The sequence below is a fragment of the Cynocephalus volans genome, unplaced genomic scaffold, assembly GCF_027409185.1.
Source record: "Cynocephalus volans isolate mCynVol1 unplaced genomic scaffold, mCynVol1.pri scaffold_35, whole genome shotgun sequence".
Taxonomy (NCBI): domain Eukaryota; kingdom Metazoa; phylum Chordata; class Mammalia; order Dermoptera; family Cynocephalidae; genus Cynocephalus; species Cynocephalus volans.
The window spans coordinates 959,277-985,148 of record NW_026902463.1 but is presented as its reverse complement, the minus strand read 5'-3'; the positions used below and the strand labels follow the sequence as shown (position 1 = coordinate 985,148).

General features: G+C 47.8%; 1 pseudogene; it reads right to left on the bottom strand.

Annotated features, from left to right (window-relative positions):
- The window catches only part of LOC134369079 (F-box-like/WD repeat-containing protein TBL1X), a 29,314-nt pseudogene extending 4,060 nt beyond the window's left edge, over positions 1-25,254 (bottom strand).
- Positions 25,255-25,872: the final 618 nt, after the last annotated feature.

Genomic DNA, 25,872 nt, shown 5'->3' with positions numbered 1-25,872 from the left:
CTGCAAGTGTGCCAGAAAGTGGGTTTGTCAGTCAGGTCCAGCTGAGCAGACAGAGGATAGAGGCCACAGCCTGCCCTCAGTTCCAGACCTACGCCAAATGTGTGCCAGGAGCCGTCCTGTGTTGCCTGTCATCTCACGGCTGGGCTGGACATCTCATGCCTGTCTGAGGGAGCTTTGATGCTGGGCTCTTCCTGGTTGCAGATGTGGATCCAGCTGCTGTACAGCGCCTGCTTCTGGTGGCTGTTCTGCTACGCAGTGGATGCCTACCTGGTGATATGGAGATGGGCAGGACTGAGGAATGTGCTGCCAGAATGAGCTGGGATTTCTGCCCTAGTTCCATCTCATGAGGGAAGTGTGGAGCTACCACCGAGCATTTGAAAGTGTTAAGGCAGGTGCCCTCAGTCAAACTATCATTTGGCCCCTCCACCCAGAAATATCTAGGATAGCTCATTTGTGTCAGAGGCCAAAGGCAGATTCAAAATATTGAGGAGTTCAAAACCTTGAAAATAAGTAATTCAAGAAATTAAATATTTGGTACTGAAGAAATACTAAGAAACGATTAGTGCAAATATAAGCAATTTGTGATTGTATATAAAGGTCGGAGGAAAAACATTCTTCTGATAATATATTGACACTTTATGCTAAACACAGAATTGAGACACTGGAGTTTCAGGTGGCTGTCAGGAGGGGATCACACAGTGGCTAATAAGTTGGGCACTGGTGGCTTTGAACTCCTGCCCAAGTGCTCGGTAGCTGTGTGACTGTTGGCAAATTGCTTAACCTCTCTAGACCTCTGTTTTCTCAGCTGTTAAATGGTACCCACCTCATAAGGCCACTGGCAGGAGCAAGTAAATGCAGTGAAATATGTACATGGACAGTGCCTGGCACGTAGTAGGCTGTCCGTAGGAGTCGCTGCTACTGTAGCTGGGATGTGAATGTGTGTTGAGGAAACAGCAACACACAAGAGAACTTGTGTGACAGACATGCTGGACGCAGAAGGGCAGGGCGAGCATCCAGGTCTTCTGGCTCCAAGTCCAGGAAGCATTTGTCCCCCACCAAGTTCAGGGTCTGCTCGAATCAGGGCCCCTTTGGATGGAGCCCCTGCGTGCTTTCTAGCAACAATTTTACAAAGTTCACACGTTAAAAAGGGTAAAATCCAGCAGTTTTTAGTATATTCCCACTGTTATGCAACCATCACCATCATTTAATTTTATGATGTTCTAAACATCCCAAGAAGAATCACTGTGCCAGTTACCAGTCACTCACCATTCTACCAACTTTCCAGCCTCTGGCAACCACAAATCTACTATCTGTCTCCACGGATTTGCATGTTCTGGACATTTCATTTAAATAGAATCATAAAATATGTGACCTTGTGTGTGTGGCTTTTTAAACAGCATAATATTTTCAAGGTTTATCCATGTTGTAGCAAGTGTCAGTACTTTATTCCTACTATGGTCTGAATATTTGTGTCCCCCCAAATTTGTATGTTGAAATAGTCTTAGGAGGTGGGGCTTTTTGGGAGGTGATTAGATCAGGAAGGTGGAGTCCTTGTGAATGTGGTTAGTGCTTTTATAAACGAGACCCCAGAGAGTAGTCTTGTCCCTTCCACTGTGTGAGGAGACAGAAAGTGTCATCTGTGATCCAGAATGGTCCCTCAGCAGACACTGAATCTGCCAGCACCTTGATTTTGCACCTCCAGCCTCCAGAACTGTGATAAATATAACATCTGTTGTTGATAAGCCACCCAGTTTGTGGTATTTTGTTACAGCAGCCCAAATAGGCTAAGACAATTCCTTTTTATTGCTTAATAGCATTCCGGTGTATGAATATGCTATATTTTGTTTTTTTCATTTATCAGTTGATGAGCATTTAGGGTGTTTCCATTGTGCTTAGTATTAGGAATACTGCTTCAATGAACATTTGTATACTAGTGTTTGTGTGAACATGTTTTCATCACATACTCCTGGATATACACCTGGGAGTGGAGTTGCTGAACCACATGGTAACTCTAGGTATAAACTTGTAAGAAACTGCTAAACTGCCCTCCAAAGTGACTGCGCCATTTTGCCCGCAGTGTATGAGATCCAGTTTCTCCCCAGCCTCGCTAACACTTCTTATCTGTTCATTTCTTTTAATTTTAGCTGTCCTAGGGTGGGTGAGGTGGTAACTCATTGTGCTTTTGATTTCAGCAGTTCCTAATAATGTTGATCATCTTTTTGTGTGCTTGCTGGCCATTTGCATACCTTCTTGTAGAAATGTCTATTCAACTGCTTTGCCCATTTTTAAATTGGATTATTTGTCTTTTTATTATGGAGTTGTAAGGGTCCATTATATATTCTAGATACAAGTACCTTATTAGATGTGTGATTTGCAAAGTTTTTCTCCCATTTTGTGTGTTGTTTTTCCACTTACTTCATGGTATCGTTTGAAGCACAAGAGCTTTTCATTTTCATGAAGTCCAATTTAAAATTGTTTTTCTTAAGTTTATTATGCTCTTGCGGTCGTATTTAAGAAACCATTGCCTAACCCAAGGTCACAAAGAGTTATACCTATGTTTTCTTATGGTTCAAACACTTCCTTTCGGTCTGCATTAGTCTATTTCTGCTGCTTATAACAAAATCCACAGAACTGGGCACTTTATAAAGAACACGAAATTTATTGCTTACAGTTTCTGAGCCTGGGACATCCAAAGTCCAGGGAACACATCTGGTGAGGATCATGGTGGTGACTTCAGTGACTTGGGGTATCACCTTGTGGAATAGCAGAGCAGAGAAAACAAGAGACAGAGACCAACTTCCTCATTCTCTCTCCTTTTAAAGCCCTCAGAACCACGCCTCTGACCACCATTACTAATGCATTCACTACTCCACGGTCCTACAATCTAATCACCTCTTCAAGTCCCCACCTTCCAATTACCATAATAGGATTTCCTACTGCATAACGGTCACAGTGGGCGCCAAGTTTCTAATACATGAAACTTGGGGGACACATTTCAAGCTTCAGTGAATTTTGGGGGGACATAATTCAATGCATTACAAAGTCTATTTAGGTCCATTTTGAGTTAATTTTTGTGTACAAGTGAGGAATGGGTACATCGTTATTCTATTGCATATGGGTTTCCCTTTGTTCCAGCACCATTTTTTGGATAAATTCACTTTTAAAACAAACATCAGTAAACAAATAGAGATTATATGCAGATTGTAGAATATATTGAGTAGTCTAGCTAGATCCCTGTTCTAAAATCATTGACGTCACTTATATGTGTCACATGATCATTATCTTTGATCTCTCTCTCCTTTCTTTTAGTGCTTACTTCATTATCTATGGTTTTTCCTTCCTTTTTTTTTTTAACTTATATACCAAATTCTTACACATCTGTATAGAACACAGATATGCCTGGCTGTGAAAGTCCTCCAGAGAAGATGGTCAAAACCAAAGGCAGCCAACCAGGTGGATCAGTGAGGATCCACAATTTTCTTTTGTGTGTGTGTCCTTGTCTGGTTTTCGATCAGAGTAATGCTGGCCTCATAAAATGCGTTCGGAAGTATTCCTCCTCAATGTCTAGAATAATCTGAAGATAAGTGGTATCAACTCTTCTTCAAAAGCTTGGTAGAATTCAGCAGTGAAACCATCAGGTCCTGGAATTCCTTTTAATGGACGATTTTATATAACTGATTCCATTTCCTCACTTGTTTTTGGTCTGTTCAGATTTTCTATTTCTTCATAATTGTATTTCTTCAGGAATTTATTCATTTCCTCTGTTATCATATTTGTTGGTGTATAGTTATTCATAATAGACCCTTATGATCTTTTGAATTTTTGTGGCATCACCTATAATGTGTCATTTTTTATTTCTCATTTTATTTATTTGAATCTTCTCTTTTTTTCTTGGTTAATCTGGCTAAAGTTGGGCCAAGTTTGTTTATATTTGGAAAAAACAACTCTTCGTTTAATTGACCTTTTCAATTGTTTAAATTTCTATTTCATTTATTCCTACTCTGAGCTTACTAACTTCTTTCCTTCTGCCAATTTCGGGTTTAATTTGTTGTTTTTTCTCTAGTGCCTTTAGGTTGTTTATTAGAAAACTTTCTTTTTCTATAAAGGAATTTAGTGCTGTAAACTTTCCTCTCCAAACTGCTTTTGCTGTGTCCCATAGGATTTTGTATGATATGTTTCCATTCTAATGTGTGTCATAAAACTTTTTAATTTCCCTTTTAATTTCTTCATTAACCCATTGGTTGTTTAGGAGGGTATTGTTTAATTTCAAAGTATTTGTATAGTTTCTAAGTTTTTCTTGTTCATTCTAGCAAATGCTGTTGAGAAGGGTATGGATAGGGCCAGAGGCAAGGTAGTGATCCAGCTGGATGAACAGGAAATGGGGGTGTCACAGAGCAGCTGCACAGCATGTCCTCAATATGCCCGCTAGTGGGTGGATAAGGGGCATGGTTTTTTCACTAATTTAGCCTGTGTTCCCGTGCTGGGCTAACCGATGACATAGTCAAAGGAATCCTTGGAACCTGACTTTGCTCAGATCCTTATCCATATCTCCACACAGTTATGTGTCACTTAATGTTGAGGATCTGTTCCATGAAATGTGTCATTAGGTGGTGTCATCACTGCGTGAACATCATAGAGAGTACCTACACGAACGTAGATGGTATAGCCTAGTACACACTTAGGCTATATGGTATAGTCATTATAATATGATGGGACCGCTGCCGTGTATGCTGCTCATTGTTGGCTGAAATGTTGTTATGCAGAGCATGAATATACGTGTGTGTTTGTGTATTTTTTCCTTTTTGCAAAAATTGTTGCAGCATGCATTGAGGTCACAAGACACCCAGGTATAAAATAGAAAAGACAGACACGATTTTCTCAGGACCCTGTGGACAGCTCAGCCATGTGACATTTCCTTTCACATCAAGATTAAGTATCCCTTTCATTCTAGAAGAGCTGTTCCAGAAAGCATCTGGATTTGGACTTTTGGAGTCACAAAGCTGCAGATGCACTTAGAGCACCCTGTGACCTTGGTATCTGGGTTGCCCAGGGGTCTCTGATAGTTGTTGCTGTACCTTCTTAATCTCTCCTTGAGCATTCTCTCCAACCTGATGAGGCACAGCTCCACCTCTCATTCTAGAAGCAGAGAGGCTAGCTACTTGCTTTTACATCCTCTCTTGCAGCTAGAGCAGGGTGCATGACTTGACAGTGCCAGTCAGATATGTCTCCAGAGTCTCTGAGTTAGAAGTGAGTGCCCAACGGAATGGGTGGCAGAGAAGCGGTTCTGAAGGAGCAGTGGCAGCAATAGTGGCAGCAGGCAGGTCTGTGCTGGGAGGTGCATTGAGTGTGCTTTGAGGGGAGGGTCCAGGGTCCAGTTTCAGGGTGTGGGCAGTATCCACTGCTTTCTTTGTCATCCTCTTGGCCAAGATTTGCAGCCTGATGTTGGCAGTTCTGTGTAGGTGCAATATTGGTTCCCAGAGATTCTCAGGCTGCCGCAATCCCTCTCAATACTTTTTGGATTCCGTTAGCCAGTCAGTTTCTGCAGCTTGCAAATCAGAATCCCGACTTATCTGATTATGCAGTGAAAGGGACCCCTCCAAGACAGGACACTGAGCATCACCAGCGTACGCCCAGAGCATGATGCTTTTGACTGGGGTGAGCTGCGAGAGGAAGAGGGTGAGCGGACACCTTCTCACAGCAACTCGACACTCACTGGGCATGGAGAAATGCACATCAGAGACGTCGTGTATAAAGTCGACCTAGGGAACAAGGAGACGATGATTGAGCAAGCAAAGGAAGAAATGAGATAATTGGCTTGGGGCCATTTCTGTGGAAGCCTCGTTGCTGCAGGGGCCGTAAAGTCACAGGAGGCTTGTTTTGTTATTGTTTTCACGATGACCGACGTTAGAGCACGTTGAGATGCTAAGGGGAATGATCCCGTGGAGGGAACACGATGATGATAGTGGGATGGAGGGACAACTGCAGGAGGGACGTTCTCTCTTCAGGGAGAGCAGGAAGTGGGACATATAGCCAGGAGTCTGGGCTGGTCTGTGAGGATGAGGCTGTGACAGAGGGGAGTCTGGCTGTAAAGATGAAACTGTGACCATGAGACAGCTCCCATCTGACTTTAATTTACTGGCCATTTTATCAGCCAGTTTAGTTGTCACACCACCAAAAGCTTTAAGTCTACTCATCTCCCCCAGTACAGAGTAAGGTATCACCATCATCGTCACCGTCTACGACTGTGCAGTGATGGTAGGATATATACACTCAGCTACTGTCCTGACTGTCTCTGAATAAGTACCTTCTGCTTGAGGACAACTATATTCCTAACCAAGGCCTCAATCTTCAGAGCGTTAACATCAAGTCAGGTCACTACAAACACAGCATTCGGTCTCAGAATCTCTTTAGCTTCTTCTTCTAAGAGTTCTTCCTGAAATAACGGGAGTGGAACATTCTACTCTTAACTGGGTCTGGCGAGCTTCTGGCAAAATAATGCTCTTGAATGAAGCCTAAAGCCACGTGGTTTGTGGGAGGCCACCTTTGTCACTTATAACCCCTCTTCCCATTTCTGGCGGTGACTGGCTGGCCACTCCACTACCTCCGAAGCTGGTGTCTTAGGGGACTCACTATATACAATGTCAGGTCAAGTCTGGCTGTGGCTGGGGGAACCTTTATCCCTGCTTGAAATTCCTGCCCATGTAAGCCCTGAGTTGAACGAATAAACCAAGCCCAAGGTCCAAGGTGAACTCTTTCCCTTTCCTTTCTCTGCTGTCAGGAAAAGCTTCAGCAAAGCCAAGTGCCTCAAGCCATCTCAACACGTGCCTTCTCCCAGTCTTACTTAAAAGTGCCTTCTCCCAGTCTCACTTAAAAGTTCTATCTCGGCCCCTTCAAAACGGAGCTACGACGTTCAATGCTCCAGCAAAACGTCCTGTTCTCTCTGCGTATGAGGAAGTTCTGCTGCTGTGCTGCTGCCTCAGTGACAGCGGGCCAGGCTGAGTTCAGGAGCCGAGGCTGGGCTGTGCAGGCGTCCTGTCCTTACCTCGCCAGCATGATGTTGGAGTTGGGGTTGCTGGTGGCCTGCCTGGTGGGACTCCACTTGATGGTTTATATCTCTTTGCTGTGAGCTTGCAGGTCGTGCACACACGTGTCCTGCTTCATGCTCCAGATCTAGAGAACACAGTGGTAACAATATGAGCAAGCTATGTCCCTCCAGTGAGCCAAGAGACTGCTGGCTGTGAACCGTACACAAGCCATTGGAGTGTCCCACTGGAAAAAACAGCAGGTCATTGCCCAAGAAGGGCTGGGACTCCTAGCAGGACCCTTGACTGGTACATCAGAGTTCACTGGGCGAGAGCTAATCTGACAGTCAGTAATGGGACAAATTATAGAGGAAGGAAGAGGACTCAGTACAGATAACCCCCACATGTGAGACTTGCGTTCAGTACTGTGGGCTGTTTAGGGTAAAAGAGCTCATCCCTACAGATGCCAACTTTACCTTTAATGTCATGTCATCAGAGTAGGATGCTAGCAACATTCAAGAAGGATCCCATTTAATAGCATTGACCTCATTCTGAAAGATAGAACGGGTTTGGAAAGGTAATCAAGGCCTGAGAACAGACCCAGTGGATGTCCACCAGGGGGCAGTAGCACACTGTCATCATGGTGGCCGTCCACCAGGGGGCAGTAGCACTCTGTCACCCTGCCTACTGTCCACCAGGGGCAATAGTGCTCTGTAACCACTCTGGCTGTCCTCATGGGAGCAGTAGCACTCTCTCATCCTGCCTACTGTCCACCAGGGGGCAGTAGTGCTCTGTCATCCCAGGGGCTGTCCACAAGGGGGCAGTAGCACCCTCTCTTCCTTGCTACCCTCCACCAGGGGGCAGTAGCACTCTCTCAACTTCCCTATGGTCAACCGGGGGCAATAGTGCTCTGTAATCCCAGCAGCTGTCCACAAGTGGGTAGCAGTAGTTTCTCATCCTGCTAACCATCCAGCAGGGGGCAGAAGTGCTCTGTCATCTGGCCGACCATCCACCACAGGGCAATAGTGCTTTGTCATCCCAGCCACTGTCCACCAGGGGACAATAGTACTCTATGATCCCAGTGGCTGTCCTCAAGGGGGCAGTAGCATTCTCTCATCCTGCCTACCGTTCACCAGGGATCAGAAGCGCTCTGTCATCATGGTGGCCGTCCACCAGGGGGCAGTAGCACTCTGTCACCCTGCCATCCAGCAGGGGGCAGTAGCACGCTCTCACCCAGCCATCCACCAGGGGGCAACAGGGCTCTGTCACCCGGCCGACCATCCACCAGGGGCTATGTTGCTCTGTAACCCCCCTGCCTATCCTCAAGGGAGCAGTAGCACTCTCTCATCCTGCCTACCATCCATCAGGGGGCAGTAGTGCGATGTCATCCCAGTGACTGTCCTCAAGGTGGCAGTAGCACTCTCTCATCCTGACTACGGTTCACCAGGGGCCAGTAGTGCTCTGTCATCCTGCCATCCACCAGGGGGCAATAGTGCTCTGTCATCCCAGTGGCTGTCCACAAGAGGGTAGTAGCACCCTGTCACCCCAGCAGCTGTACACAAGTGGGCAGTAGCACTCTCTCATCCTGCCTACCGTCCACCAGAGACTGCTGCTGGGGGCAGTAGCGTTCTGTCATCCTGCTGGCCATCCTCCAGGGGAAGCAAGATTCTGTCATCCTGCTGACCGGCCACCTGGGACTTTCCCCAAAAGCAAAGCAAAGAGCCTGGGAGGCCATGCGTTTTCCTTTTTCATCACTTTGCCTTGTTCATTTATATAAAAGGACAGCCATATACCACAAATGAGCAGCCACCCTCATCAATATTTCTTGAAGGGAAAAAATTCCATACTAGGAAGGAAGCAAATGAAGAATTCACATACAGTATAGGTAGCAAATAAAAACACCAAAACCACAGCTGTTTTAAAACTGGACATGGAAATCACTTCCCTGTGCATTTTTAATGCTACAGCTACTGCTTCTATCTAAATCTGCTACCTTTTTCTGGCGAGTGGCAGTGGCCGGGGGTCAATGCAGACAAATGAAACCCCTCAGCCACGGTGCGGTTCCACGGGGAACAGGAGGCCCGTGTGCCCCAAGTGCACGAGCACACGCCAGAGCCCAGAGGGTGGCTCTGTAAGAACACACAGGAGAAACAAAACCCACCCAAGGGGCTTGCCCTCTAGTGCAAACAGCCTGGAAATACAAAGGGCAGGGGAGTTCTACCAGGCAGCTCAGCATGCTGGGTGCACAAAGGAACAGGACTGTTCCTGAGGGCCACCAGGGCCCCGAGATCCCGAAGCTAAGCCCCGGGGGACAAAGGCAAATGTACACGGCAGGCAAGGGAGAGGGGGACACACAGGGAACACGGTTCTACAAAGGAACAGCCTGTGGCAGAGGAACACTGTGCCGCACATGGAGACCAAGTAGAAGGTGCACCCACAAGGGTCTTTTCCTTAGGGTGACTGTAGGGCCCCATCTGCTCAGGACAATCCCACAATATTATGCCTGCTGTCCAGCCCAACAATTAACTAACTTCACACTCATAATTCATTTTCTAAATAATTTCACACACCTAAGAACTCTGGTTTGGAGGATAAATTATATGGTCACACTACTTTTTAAGGAAACTGAGTTGTGAAGGGTGTGAAGCAAAGAAGTGGCAGGGCCACATCAGTGTTCCACATGGCACGGATGGCCTGGGAAAAGGGAGGAAGAAAGCCTGGAGTCCAGGGAGTGGGCTCCTGTGTGAGCAAGGGGAGGATGAAAGGGTCAGATTGAAGAGTGGCATGTGCACAGAGGTGCCTGTGATTGCCCAGGGGTGTGTAAGTGTGCAGACGTGTGTAAGTGCATGGATGTGTATGAATACATGGACATGTGTCTAAGCAAGTGGCCATGTACGCTGGTGTGCATATGTAGATGTGAGTGTCCAGGAGTGTGAGTGGGCATGCATGTGAGTCCAAGGAGTGGGCACCTGTGAGCCAGGGGAGGATGAAGGGGTCAGACTGGAGAGGGGATAAAGTGTGGACCTGTGTGTGAGCGTGCAGACGTATGCGTGCACACATGTGTGCGCAAGTGAACATGAGTGTGCATGACTTTGTGTGCATGTGCACAAGTGTCCATACGTGTGAGTCCGCATACGTCTGCACGTGTGTGTGAGAATGTGGCCGTGTGGGGGTGTTCATACACGTACATGAGTATCCAGGCGTGTGAGTGGGCATGCATGTGAGTGTGTGTGGGTTTTCATACACATACATGAGTGTCCAGGCATGTGAGTTTGCGTGCGAGTACGCTTGAGTGTGCCTGCGTGTGTGCGAGTGTGTATGCATGTATGTGTGTGCGTGCATGTGCTCGAGTCTGGAGGTGTGAGTGAGTGCATGCATGTGTGGGAGTGTGGGCGTGTGTCAATGTGCACAAGGGTAGCTGGTTCTGGCTGCGGATGCTGACAGGAGAATCGATGGGTAGGTTTCTTGGGGCCCAGGAATTTGGAGCCAGTCACCATGAACTGTCTCAAGCTGAACCCTCCTGGGAATGGAGCGCCACCTCCACCCACCCGCCACTCTCAGCCCAAGTCACAATTACTAGGAAGCATCGAGAAGTGGCTCAAAAGTCTCAGGAAGAAGTAGGCTCAGCCACATTTCGCTTGAGGCTTGTTCCAACGATTAGCCACAAGGAGAGCCATTTAAAGAGCCAAGTGGTGGCACGGTGGTAAAATCCCGGGCACGGCAGCTGGAAATCACATAGCTATGTGACCTTGTACCCTACGGCACACACAGACTGCGGGCAGCACTATTAAAAGATCGCAGATCATCCAGGATTAGTGGTGAAACAAGTTTAGACCAGAAAACGCAAGTGTCCCTTTGTAACCACAGCCAGATATTCATGGGGCAATGGATACCTGTGCTCCAAAGAACCTTCTTTTGGAAGCAGGAACGCATTGGGCTGGGAGCTGAGACTGGTGGGTAGTAATGAAAGGCAAAGGCACTGAGGACAATGGAATTGAATTCCCTTAAATTGGGGGCATGATGGCAACTCCCCAGGGGCTTTGATCAGACCCCTCTGCTTTAACAGGGGATCCCCAAACATAGTATTTCCATTCTCTGCTGACACTCCCCATCTATTCACTTATTACAAGCATCTTTTCCTTTATATCCTCGTACATTTTTTTCATAGCCTTTGCCACAAAGTCCAACATCTAGATCACCTCAGGGTCACTTTTTCTCACTGCCTTCCCGTCACTGATTTAATCCAGCTGCCTAGGGTAGCTGCAACAGTTCAAGAGCAAAGGTCTGCAGAGGAACTGGTCTGCTGTCATGGCATCCTTTGATTCTAGGTAAAAAAAATATATATATAAAAAGGCTCCCGCATCACATTCTCATGAACTCAAGTCTGAAACTCAGAAGTCCCACTTACTGTGTGTCCTTGGAAGGTTTTGACTGGGCGGTCACAGCCAAGTCTGCATACATGAATACACATGTCTGTGTTACAGGAGGCAAAGGTAGTGTTGTGCTGCCAGTCCACATCAAGAGCAGGGGCTGTGGAGCAGGAAAGACAGGGAGGACGCTGACATTTATCAGCTGTGCACAGAGCTCAGCTGACTTAGAACAATTGACAGCATGGTGGAGAAGCCATATCTAGTAACACGATAAAACATATTCCCTCGTGAACTGACTCTTAGGTTTAAAGACCTTAAAGACCCTCTCCTCCCACATTTGCAGGGACGACAAGATGCCTCTGGAGAGAGGCCCCGTGGCCCTTTCTGTGCCCCACGACATGCAGCATCTCTTGCTCCCACGGCACAGGTGAGAAAGGGCAGGTGAGGTGTGCTGGCTGCCTGCCCCCGCACCTTCCTGCTTGAGCAGTATCACCACGGTGGGCCTTTTAGACTTGCTTTCACAGAGAGAGCAGGAAAAAGAAGAGGAAAAAGATTTCATAGCCTTTGCTCAAGACACCCCAATTAAAAAAAAAAAATCCTGCAACACATTAATGCATCCCATGGATTCGGGGATAATTAGAGTCAACAAGAATCCCATATTAGGGATGAAATTGGGTGAAAGGTTCAGGACTCGTGAGGAACACCCTCCCTGAGTCCAAGAGACCCTCGGCTCTGCTGAGGGTTTTGAGGTGACTGCCCTCTGGTCACTCCCCGCTAGACCTCTCCATGTCCCAGCTTTCCCAACTCCTTAATCTAGTGTGAGCCCTGCCCCTGAAGGGACCTCAGAAGTAACGACGATGGGAACAATACAAAGGTTAACTAATGCTGCACTTTAGTTACGTTCTCATTCTCTACTTTCTGGGTTCTTTGCTGAGACAGCAGCAGCAAATCCAGACAATTTCCAATGCACCGAAATGCCCAGGGCCATTGTTAAAAGCCCAGCCCTCGTTCTGTCCTCAGAGCCAGTGCCCCAAGATGTTGGAAGAACACGTAAAGACCAGGTGGTGAAGGCAGAGCGGCCAGACTCCATCCTTGTTCTGTCCATCAGTCAGGTACTGGGGTCTCAGCTGCACACAAGGATGTTCTGATAAGCCCTCAGGGGACGCTGAGCATGGAGTGAGACAAGCCATCTCAGGCCGTCAGCACAGCTACCAGCCAGAGAAGGGGTACAGATGTGTTAGTCCCCATGGCTGTTGTACCTGTGGCCTCCAAGCCTCGTGCCTGTCCACTTACAAGGAGCGGGTCTGCGGCTGAGGGCGGCTGCTCCCACCTCCTCTCAGGCACCCACTTGCTCAAGTGATCACTTGGCACTCCGGGGACCTCATGGCCATGCACTGCTCATGTCTGTATAGTCTCTGCTCCCCTGAGGCACTCCCACTGGAACACTCCCTAGAGGCATTTACGCATCAAGTGAGAGGTGACGGCCGGAGGCGGGGGGCTCGGGAAGGAACAGCAAGGGGGAGAGGGAGCTGCTCACGTGGTGTGCCCCTTCTCCTTAGGAATCTCAGCGAGTCCCTTTTATTCAGGATCATCACAGGCTGCTTCTGAGAAAGAGAAGCTCTGGAATTGTGCCCTGTGCTCACAGAACCCTGACTGGGAAAGCTCATGGCCTGAGGGCTGTGAACAGTGCCTCACTAGAGCACACGTCACACAGAGAACAGGATGCTGCCTACATAGCGTTTCGGGCCATTGTAACCAGGTAATGTCTTCAAGGGCCAGGAGCTCAGTGCTTTGAGGCTTAGCCATCAAGGTCTGACCAACCTCTTATGATACGAGCTCTCACCATTCCTTCACTGATGGGAACGGCCCCTGCCTGTGCTGTCCGTGCAAACAGTGCAGTTTGTGCTGAGCACCTGCTTGACTCTGGGAGTCTAGAATCGGGCATGGGGTCGGCAATGGGTGCCTCCATGTGACCAGCCCCAAATGAAAACCCTCAGCACCAAGTCTCTAACGGGCTTCCCTGGAAGACAGCTGACTTCTGGGGGAATTAAGCAGATCCCGTGCGACTCCCCGGGGAGCTCACGTCTGTTTTCCCTGGGACTTCATCCCTCATGCCTCTTCCCTTTCCTGATGTTGCTTTGTATCCGTTCCCACAAGAAGATTAGGTGTGTATGCTGAGTCCTGTGTGTCCACCCAGCAGACTGCCAAACACGGAGTGGTGTCGGGGACCCCAACACAGCAGCCCTCCCGGAGCAGCAGGACAGAGAAGCCTGCCCTGGCTCTTTGGCTGGTGTTTCCAGACTCGGGAGCAGGTGGGTGTTGAGGCGTCTGTACCTTGCAAACCTGAACGACAACACTTAACATAAAATGGGTCTCCTTCCCACCAGCGAGGTTCCACAGGCTGCTCACTCTGTGCATTCACAATTACTTTAAGGGACATTTCACAGAACTCTGAATCATTCCTTTTAAATTACAAAATCAAAACAAAACTAACCTGAAAGGAAAGGAAACTGTTGTTTGGCTTCTCCTGTGTGGGCATCCCAAATGATTGTTGTCTGCACGCCACAAACAAAGGAAAAAGTTAGTAATTATTCTTCTTGCAAAGTTTTCTCATGAAAAGTGCATCATACAAGAAAAGACAGTGGGACCTTATTCCTTCTAAACCATCACAGTCCAATAGAGCTATTCCTTTAATTATTCCGGGAAGCTGTAGGAAGTTCAGGATGAGGACAGGTCATATTAGTAGGAGAAGGGGAAGCAGAGGGGAGTGTTCTTTTCTCTGTTGTTTGGGGGTTTTTAGTGGCTGCCTGGTAAGGGGATCTGAACCTTGACCTTGGTGTGACACCATGCTCTCCCCAAATAAGCTAACTGCCTAGCAGTGTCCCATAGAGGTATCATGTGAGTCACTACACTAATTTTTAATTTTACAGTCACCACATTAAAAAGAAAAAAAGAAACTGGTACAATTCATTAACAGTGTATTTTATTTCACTCCAATAATGCCAAAATACTATTGTTTCAACATGTAATCAGTATAGAAAAATATTAATGAGGTATCTGACATTCTTTCTTGCCCCCCATTCTAGGACTTGGAATCACAGCGTGTTTTACACACAGCAGTTTGGAAGGCCACATGTGATGACCTACAGCCACATGAGCTGGTGCCTACTGCAGCGGACACAGCAGCCTTAACTGATAACTGAGAAAACTACCCAAATCAGTGGTGATGCCCCCTCATCCCAAAACGCTAAAATACCTGTACCAAAACATATCTAAATGTCTTTCCAGCAGTTTTCCAAATGAAGAGCTGCACAAACAGACATTTCTGGAAATTCCCCTCACCGACCATCCATGAACCAGGACCACGCGATGTGACAAAGCCATCGGATTATGCCCGGGTCAGGCTCTGATTTATGGGTCTACAGTAAGGAAAAAGGTGATCGGCAACTCGGAACACAAAGTAAATCATGAATTCTGATGAACTTACTGATGCTAGGAACATACTTAAAGCAGCAGCCAGGGGCAGCTCCATAAATACCATTGGAATTAAGTCTTCATTAACTGGAATTTTCAACGACATTGGAAACTTTACACCTGTCTGTCAGTGGGACTTCATAAAGATTTCATTTTAAGAGCTGGTTATGTTTTCGGTTGATTGTAGAAACATTCAGAGGGATCACTCAGAGCAGCAAGTGTCTTTTAAACATGGTATTCCTACATTTGGGGTCAGCTCTAGACCACCTGTCACTGTTTGTCTGCAACTGTTTTCTTAATTTCTCAAGCACAAACAAATGTGGATTATATATTGTGAGTACAATCGGTCCTTTAATAATGGGCGGGTTAGGTTACCGACCAGGACACAGTTGAAAATCCACGTGTAACTCTTGCCTTCCCCAAAACGGAACTACTAATAGCCGACTATTGATCTGACTTGTTACCAATAACATTAACGTTCAATTAAAACATGTTTTCTGTGTTATATATATATATATATATATATATATATATATATATATATATATATATATATATATATATATATATATATATATATATATATATATACACACTGTATTCTTACAATAAAATAAGCTAGAGAAAAGAAAATGTTATTAAGAAAATCATAAGGAAGAGAAAAAGACATTTATAGCATTGTGCAGTATTTACCAGACCAAAAAAGTACCATGTATAAGTGGACCTGTGCTGTTCAAGGGTCAAACTGTAAGTAAACTCACAAATGTCTGATACATTTTCACATACTACAATCAGTCACTGGAACATTTAGTTGACGTGTATGTTAAATATACATTGAACCAAAGAAAACATTTCACAAAAGCTTTGAGAATGTGAAATATATTTTTGTCACTTTGGGTTAAGCATCCACTGAAGGTCACACCAGCATCATCATAATTTACATTTCTCCATGGGTATTATGTTCAAGGACACTGTTATTATTCCTGCCATGATTGACTAAGGAGTAAAGAGGGACATACATGACCCAAAAGACTAACATGATTCCAAATATGCATTTTTACTGATCGTACAGTCCGTCACCTGGTAGAGTCAAAATAAATAACCGGTGAGAAACACACAAATGAATGTACAATAAAGATCCGCCAGGTGGGAAGGTGGCCAGGAAACGATTTAGAATGCTCGGCAAGTCGGAGGGCAGAGTTACTGGTAACCAGGGACTGATCCTCCTCCACGCTGCACCAGCTGTGTGTCACTAGACAAGGTAATAAACCTCTCTGGCGCTCCAATTCTTCCTCTGTAAAATGGAATTGAACATACTAATGCCTGCTTGCTGTAAATGTTAGCGATCATTTTCTTGAATTATTTTCATAATTCAAGTGGCAGTTTCCCATGGCCTACTGAAGGCATGACAGAGTGCTGTGTATGCGTATTAATTGAACTAGAACATCTTGGGAAAAATTTGATGATAGTTACACGACACATTTAGTGTGTCAACCACAGCAGCTTATCTTTTCTTATATTATAATAAATTAGGCTCCCAAGTCTGAATGAAGAGTTTCTTGGCTTAAATATAGAGAAAAGGAACAAATGATTCACTGACCTACACAGTTATATCCACATACAGGCGCTGGCACTCTTTCTGTCATGGGGCCCCTGGTAAATACCTTAAACTTTGAGGTCCAATGGTCTTCTATTGCAACTCCTCAACTCAGCCACTAAGGGGTGAAAGCGGCTACCGACAATTCTCAACAAATGAGAGTGGCTGTGTATCAATAAAACTTTATTTAGAAGAACAGGTGATGGGCCAGTTATCGCCTGTGTGGGCTGTACCCTGCCAAGTGCACCCATGACTTCTCCAAGAGTGTGATGATGTTTAGAGTTCGTTTATTATTTTATATTAAATTTTACACCTTGAATGAACAGAAAGCAGTAACAGAGTAAAGTTTTCAAACTATCATGAAACCAGTGTAGTTTCTGTGGGGGAATGGTTCTATGTCTCCTTCCTCTTTGTTCTGGGATCTTCCACCCCATGATGGCTTCGAGAGGCACCCGGCTCTAAAGCCATCACATCTCTCTGGCAGCCCTGTCCAAGTGCAGAGTAAAGGAGTCCCACTTTGGCTCCGTGGCCTGTCAGGGGACAGTGCCCTGTCCCTGGGTCCGTTTTACTCCTGCTCAGGAATTGTGCAGTCTACAGTGGGAAAAAGGAGCTTATCAAATTAGGAGAGCAGAAGTCTGCTAAGAGAACAGTCTGTGTCACTAACATCAGTCTAGGGGTGAAAGTTTACACAGAGCACACCCACACCCCCTGCTCTGTCCAGCCATTGATAAACACAGTCTGGAGATTTTCCTCTCTTTATCATTAAACTATGAACCTCAAAAGAAGAGACACTTTGCACAGAGGTCTGTAGAACAGTGGAATATACTGACAGAGATTACATGGTAAAATTAACACGAAGATCAAAATTACAAAAACAAAACCTATACAGGTCCTTTTGATTTCTTAAGGGGAAGGAGAAAGCCTAAGAATTCAAAGAAAACATCGTGTTATCTGGAGAATGAAAATAAACATGTATAGATCGAAAGTATTTGTTTTAAGTTAATACTCACTTTGTCTACACCAGCACTCAAAATATAATTCCCCTTTTTGTTCCATTTCAAGGCAAAGATGGGGTCTCTATGTTGGCCTAAGGTGCTGGCCAGATTACGTGTTATGTAAAACAAATACAGACAAACATGTTGACTTCAAGGTCATGGTCTGTTCACTTCACGGTTACATACAGAAGAAGGTCCTGTCCAACCTCAACACGACAGACACAGGACTACCGTCTTCCATCCATATCCTTGCAAAACGGTCATATGAACCTGTGGCCAGAAGCGTCCCATTGCTCTGCGGGCCAGAAAGAGACACAAACCCACAGAAGCAGCTTAGTAGTGGTGGCACCAGAAAAGCACACAGAAATCGCCAGGATCCCAAGTCTAGAATATTCCTAAGCCGATAACTGATGCCACATTAAGAGACTAACGGGTCATCTCTGACTACTTCAGCACACACTGCTGTTAAATTAAATGCAAGGCATGTGGACCAGGAAGTGAGAAAGCCACACTGGAACCACTCAACATGTGTGCTGTCTAATTAAGGACAGAATTTAAAATACCTACAGAAAGTCATCCTAAGACTATGCAGAAAGCAAAAAGAAATTGAACGGCATGTGTCCCACGTATAAATGCACTTAGCTGCTGGTCCTGAGCTCTCCAGGTGGAAAGTTTTCTTTCCTGGCTGCTTGTCACAGCTCCCCAGCTGAGCCTTCCGGGGGTCCCACCTTCACGCTGTGAGGTCCCCCTCTCAGCGCCATCAGGCTTGACTCGCTCATGTGTGCTGACCATGGGAAGGCACGGCCACCCAACACCCAGCTCATTCTGTGCCCGCCATGGCCTAAGCAGGATCTCTTGGAGATGGAGAGCACCTGTGAGCCCACAGCTCAGGGCAGGGCCACCACACATTTCAAGGGGCCCAGGGGGTGGAAGATGCTTACGTTCCAGTCCAGTGAGGTGACATCTTTGTTACTGGGGACATCGTGTCCCCCCTCCCGTATACATTGCCTCAGTACAAGCTGGGTAGAGTCCCCGTTGCTGTGTTCATTAAGGTTCCATATCCTGGCCGTCGAGTCTCCAGACCTGCAGAATAAAAACACACGCACGTCGGCTCTTGGTGGGAACAGCTCTTTCCCCCCCTCCCATCCATCCCCCCTCCTCTCCTCCCCACCTCCGCATTTATCAGTTTTAAATGTCTTTGCTCCCCATCCCATGGAGAACACGGCGTGGAATGTCGACTTCACAATCCGAGACACACAGAGCTGTGGAGTTAACAGGACCTGCTCGGGATCTGCTCATGTCGGGAAGACGTGACAGACGAGGTCAGACAACAGCACGTGTCCCTTGAGGCAGAATGCCAGAGGCGAGCAGGGGTTCCCCTGACCATGGAGCGTCCCGCCCCTGACATCCTCACCCAGAAGCCAGCAGATCGCTGACAGGGTTCCAGGTACAAATGAACACCTCGGACTCATGGCCCCGAAGGACTGTGGCTTTGTTGGGTGGAATCTCAACGTCCCAGTCAATTTGCATGGGTTTTGAGTGATTATCTGTTGTAGGAAACACAAAAAGGCACGTGGCTCATCAATAAAAAGGAAACTCATTCTCAGGGGGCTTCTGTTTTAGGAACACCTTGTTTTTATGTACTAGGCGATACCATCTCTGATGATTGTAACTAAATCATGGCTTTGTGTGATTGGGTATTTTATGTCTCTTTGTATTTTGCCAGTCTTCAAACTTGAGTGAGGAATACACTAATTTATTCCATAAAACTGGGGCCAGTCAACTATGACCCATGGGCCAAAATCTAGCCTGCTGCAGCCTCTCCTCATAAATAACGTTTAAGTTATTTACCGACTCCCATATATTTATGCATTACCTGCAGCGACTGATATGGGTTGAACCGTGACCCCAGTACCTCAGACGGTGACTGTATTTGGGGACTGGGTCTTTAAAGAGGTGATTAAGGTAAAATGAGGTTGTTAGAGTGGGTTATAATCCAATACGACTTATGTCCTTATAAGGATTGGAGATTAGGACAGAGACACACACAGACGGACGACCATGTGAGGACACAGGGAGACGATGGTGTCTACTAGCCAAGGAGAGAGGACTCAGGAGGAACCAGTCTGCCTCACCTGGAGCTCAGACTTGCAGCCTCCAGGCCTGCGGGGAGAAATGTCTACTGTTTCTGCCGCAGATCTGCAGTGCTCTGTCACAGCAGCCCGAGCAGAAGAGGACAACTGCTTCTGCATTTCAAGACAGAGTTGGGTCACTGTGACAGAGGCTGCCTGGCCCTGAAAGCCTGTGACAGCCACTGTCTGGCCCCTTAGGGAAAGTTTAGTAGCCCCTGCTTTATGGGAAAGAGAAGGCAGCGGTCCGATCTAACTAGCACAGAGTCAGCAGCAGCTGACAGTTTTGTAATGCTGTGTAGAGTTGAGTCTGCTGTTACATCTTCTTGTTCAGGTATTTTGGTGGAAAACCCCAGGAAGAGAAGGACTCACTTCTCAGTGGCAGGTAACCTAAGATCCACTGCTTCTGGGTCAACACATAAAAATATGAAAATGCCTGGTGACCCTGCTTGGATTGAGAATCCTGACACAAAATCTTCACAGCCTACCCTCAGGAACAGCGGGGCTGTGAAAAAACCCTACTTCTTTTATGCTTCCCAAGTTCCCATGTGGCTGGGAGAAGATGAAGATAAGCAAAATGATCTTCCATGTTTGGTGGATCCATCCCCTGGTGATGGCGAGAGGACAGCTGGCGTCCTAGCCAGCCGTGCAGTGGGGGCCTGGGACTCTGTATAGGCATGCAGAGTAGGCTGTCACCTGCTCACTTATCCACAGGCGGCCGTGGCATGCTGCCGCCCCAACAGGCTGGTCTGCAGACCAGGCATGAGGTGCTGAGAAGGGGGTTGAGCTGGCTGCTGCAGAAATTAAGAGCAGTGAGCGAGGGTGTGTTAGCCACGTGCACCAGCAAGAGAAGGAGGCTGGGCTCCCTGGGGCAGGGGTCAGTGCCCAGACGCAGCCTGGGTAGAAGAACTCCCACTCCCACGGCCACTGCAGGGAACAGCCTCCAGAGGAAACGACCAGAGATGGGGAACGGGTAAGGAGCCGACCTCAGACCAGAGGGGTGGCAGAATGGCTCAGGTCCTTGATGGAGCACAGGCATGCCTTGCATTCTGACTTTGGGTCCCAGGACATGGCACCTCTTTTGTCTCTGTTGTTCTAGTTTTAAATAGATTTTCTGATGTGGGAGTTAGTTGGTGGAAGGTGCACCGGGCCTGAGCAAGTTTTGTGATATGATTGTCGAGCTCTGACTCATCTACTGCATACTCTTGGGCGATTAGCTAACAGGTCTAACCTCCCGGGGTTTTGCAATGACCAAGTAAGATGATGTCTGGTGTTCAGGGCGTGGTGCCCTTGCACTGACCATGGGCTCGCCTACTAGACCATAATTTGGCTGAAAACCCTCTGCATGGAAGGCTGAGAGAGATACTTGCTTATGTTGGACAGTGATCATCTGGTACTTGTCCCTGTTACACGCGAGCCTTCAGGAGCAGGGCAGCAGGATTTCATAAAATCCAGGATGTGTGTCGAGAAGGTCAGGTCTAAGGATTTAGGTGACAAACGGGGAATGTGAAGGTCTTCCGGCCGTACAGTAAGCAAGCACTGGAAAGCAACTGGTGAGAAGTTGACAGCAGGCAGATCTCTAAGAAGTCGTTGCATTCGCCCAGCTTTAGAAGCACAATAAAGCGCCAGAAGCCCCACACTTAATTATTGCGTGTGCTCGTTCTCCTCCCCGTTGACCGTGGCCTCTCCGTTCTTTGGTGGACTTTGCTGGGAAACTGCTGCCGGGGCTGCCGTGTCTGCCGTGGCTGCTGCTGCAGCCGCTGCTGCTGCCGCTGCGGCCGCCGCACTGGCCTGCTGCTGCGCGAGCTTCTCGTGGAACGCCTGCTGCTGCGTCTGCACCACGTCGGGCATCACAGCGTCTATCAGGGACAGGGACTCTATGGGGCTGTTGTCAAACACCGTGCCATCCTGAGAAAGTAAGCCAAGGGCAGCCGTCAGCAACCGCAAAAGAGGACATCGAGGACCAGACTCTGCCTTCCAGGTGGGAGAGGTGCAGGAAGGTGGCCCAGAAACAGAGACGCCTGGGAGCTCAGGGGCTGGGGTCAGGGGTCGGCGGCATCAAGCAGGTGCCCGGACTGTAGGGGCAGGGCAGAGGGACTCCATGGTGGGCCAAGGACCGGGAGGTGGACAAGGGGAATCGTCGATGAAGAACTAGGTATGGTGGCTGTCCTGAGGGAGACCTGATATTTGGTAAGTGTCAACCTGAACTGGGGCATTAAGGATATGTGAACGTGTCTCCTTTATTCCTAGACAAAAGTGCTATATCCCTGATGCAAGGATTCTCAACAGGGGCAGGGGTGTGTGTATGGGGGGAGTAATTTTGACTCCTTGGAGGACGTCAGGGAATGACTGGAGACATTTTTCATTGTCACCACTTGGCAGGGGGTCTACTGGCAGCTGGTGGGTGGAGACCAGGGATGCTGGTCCACATCCTCCAGTGCACAGGACAGTCCCCACTACAGAGCAGTGTCCAGCCACAAATGTACATAATGCTGAGCAGGAGAAACCCCGTCTGGTGCCACGGCAAGTGTAGAATCTCTTAGTACCCACTTTTGTGGGAGGAGTAAGTCTTTGGAAGCATCGGCCCCGATTTAGAGATGCCTGCAACATTCAGGATTTCCTTCCTGGTGAACCTGCCCATCTGATCTAATAAATTAAGCACTTGCAGCTACTTGAAACGATGCCCTGGGTTCAGGGTTTAGACAGAATATAGCCACGATACAACCGACAATGACCTCGTTTACTTCTGATTCATATTTTTCTGTTTTTTTTTAAAGATGACCGGTAAGGGGATCACCCTTGACTTGGTGTTGTCAACACCACGCTGTACTGAGGGAGCTCCAGTCTGGGCTTCTGATTCACATTTTTGTCTGAACATCTTTCGATTCTCTGGTACTATCAAAAAAATTTCTGTACACACTTAAAAGTAAGACGTGCTTTCTAAATACTCGAATCACATGAAACCCTCATTGCTCCGGGTTCTGCCTCGTGGACGGAGAAACACATTTTTGTGTGCTCTGAACTTGAGGAAGGCAGGATAGAACTGGGACACGTGGACTCATCCGTGTGGGACTCAGCTGAATCCCGAGAGCACAGATGAAGGGGCCAGGGAGGAGAAGGGATCTGTTTAAATCCCAAATAACTGACTTTCAAAATTTCTATCAAATCGGCACAGCCCCAATCTAGAAGGTGGCAGGGGATACAAGAGGATCTGTATGATTTTAATTGATGGTTTTTGTTCCATCCTTCCCCGGATCAGCTCCACAAAGAGCACAGTCGTGAAACCAGCACCTGAAGTCACTTTAACACAGGGCCATCATCTCTCTGTCCCTGACTGTCCCTCTGGTTATGCCCTCTGTCAGGCTCCCAGGAATGCTTGGAACCAGAAGCGTTTCACAGTGTGAAATTTTTTCTGAGTTTGGAATACTTGCATTATACTTACTGGTTATGCACCCTAAATCTGAAAATCCAAAATCTGAAATGCTCAAGTGAGCATTTCCTCTGAGGATCACATTGATGCTCAAAAACTTCAGATTTTGGAACATTTAGGACTTCGGATTTGGGATGCTCAAAGTGTAACAAAAACCAAACAAACAACCCCAGCTTGCTCTCAGACGCCTGCAGGAAGCAAACGCGGGCTTTGGACTGGGGTCCCGAGACCCCGCTGCTGGAAAGCCCAGCCCCGCAAACATCACGTACCTCGTTGATGCTGATCTCAGCCTCCACGTACTGCAGCCCCTTCTGCAGGATGGAGATGAGGGCGGCGGGCGGCACCAGCGTCCCGTTGATGTTGGACTGGCTGATGTGGCTCTCGATCCCAAACGTGAAGGCTGAGTGGGAAAAACCTGCCGCGAGAGGGAGGCCAGGCAGGTGAGACCAGAGCAGGAAGAGCGGGCAGAGCCAGCAAGCTCTGAAGGGGGCAGCGCGGATTTCAACCACGCTTCATTAACGGGGTGGCCACTGCTGCAGGACTGCGGCTTCCGATGTGGGGTCAGGCAGGCAGGAAAGGGCCGGGGGAGAGAGACGAGTGTGAGATCAAGGAAGACTGGGGAAGGGATGAGGTTCCTTCATGGGAGGACCCTTTCAGTGCTATTAAGAAGCAAAAGGGAACAGAGTGGAGGCTGCCCCACGTGCCCTGGATGGCTGTCTCTTGCAGAAATCCAACTCTGGGAGTCCCCCGACCCCTCGGTTCACATATTCTTTGCGGGAGCTCAGTGCCGCAGCCTCTCTGTGTCCCCTTCCTCCCCCAATGTGTCTCCGTTACTGCCTGTGTGGGAAGCTGCTTGGCAACTCAAAGGAATTTTGGATGAAGGTTTTTAAGGAAAAGTTCAGGAGAGCCAGGACGGCTACTGCTTGTGGATGACAGCCGCGTTGCGAAAAGAAGGCAGTGGCATGAGGCATGGAAGGAGGTGCTGGGGGTCCACGTAGGGGTCTGAGGGCAGTGGGGAAGCTGCAACACCCCCTCCTCAAGGAAAGGAAAGTGGCCCCCTGCTGTCGGTGGGGGGATCTGTGCAGCTACAGGTAAAACAGGCAGCCAGTCGGTGGGGCTTGATCGCCCCGTGTGGACCACAGGCGGCCCTGGGGTGCTCGAGGGCTCGTAAACCCAAGGAGGTGAATGCTGTAGGGGCATCCGAGTAACCTGGACCTCCATGCTCGGCTCCCCGGCCAGAGGTGGGGCAGGGCCTCTCACTCCGTTTCTATTGTCTGCTGATCGGGCAGCAAGGGTTCTCAAAGTGACCACTCCTCCTGACTTGGTTCTGCCCACTGTTTATGGCGACGTTGCCGGTTTGCAGGCTTAGCCCTGGTTACCCGAGCAGGTGGGTGCCTTTCCACCTGGCCTGGCGATTGCTTCCCTTCCACCCTCCCTCAGTCACCCAAACAGGCAGCGGGATCAGGAGCGTGAGGGCTTGGCTCTCATCAGATGCAATATCATCAGCCCTGCTGCCTCCCGTTACCCAAATCGAACTGACTTTGCAATAAACCAAAGTCTCACTAGATGGGAGCACACCTCCATGCAAGGAGGCGTCTGTGTCTGTGCTCTCCTGCCCCGTTCCCTTCTCACTTCCCTGTCCACTCGCTCCTCCCCAACCCACCCCGTCCCTCCCTCATCTCCCGGTAATAACGGATGTGTAAAATAGGTAGTTTATATTGACGGGACGGAACAAACGTGGTAGATGTCATTAATTCTGCACTCAGTTGCATACAGCCCTGTAATTCTTTACAAAACCATACATAAATTAGGTTGCAAGGCTTCCTCTCTTCTGCGTTTTTAGAGGATACAAGCACAGGCCCTTTACAGTAGACCTTACCTTTCCCTTCTCCCCTGTTTTTTTTTCTCTTTACCCACCTTCCTTTCCCTGACCCACTCCTTGCAAAACAAAACAAGCCACCCCTGCGTTCAACCAGTGACTCCCCTGTATCTCCACCATGCTCTGCAGCGTTATAGCTCCAGGCTTTCCTCGTCCAGGTTTCCAGCAATGCTGATCAATGGATGGAGGGCTATGTCTCACCCTCCTGGTATCCTGAAAAGACCTCATGCAGGGCTATGACACTGCAGTCATAATAATGACAGCCAGCCTTCACAGGGCACCCACTCTCCACCTGGCACTGCTTCTGGGGCTTTATTCGAATTCCCTCAAGCCTCCTGGCAGTCGTTCCCTCTGCCATCTTTCCCTTATTCCTCTGCTTCCCCATTCACAGAATAAGTCCCCGAGATCTATCAAGGGTGACTGATGGGCACACATCGCTGAGCTGGTAGGGGTGGGGCTGAGCTCCACACCCCGGCAATCGGACACTGTGCTTAGTCACTGTAAAACACTGTTGAGAAACATCTACTAAATGCTTCAGAGCACAGCATTTACTGCTGATGAGGGCTCCTGACAAACAAATCTCAGTAACTGCTGGAGCAATTGTGCAAGAGAAGTCCGGCTTCTGTTGTGCAGATGCTCCTCTACTTACAATGATGTCATGTCCTGATAAAACATCGCGTGTTAAAATACTGAAAGTCCAAAGTGCGTTTAATACACCTAAACCACCAAACATCACAGCTTAGCCTCGCCTGCCTTAAATGTGCTCAGAACAACTACTTTAGCCTACAGGTGGGCAAAATCACCTCATGAAAAGCTTGTTTTATAATACAGTGTTGAACATCTCACGTCATTTACTGAAAATCATATTTAAAGAAAAAGCAGAATGGCTGTATGAGAACTCAAAGTACGATTTCTACTGAATCACATTTGCACCACCGTAAAGTCAAAAAGTCATAAATTGAACCATAGCAAGCCA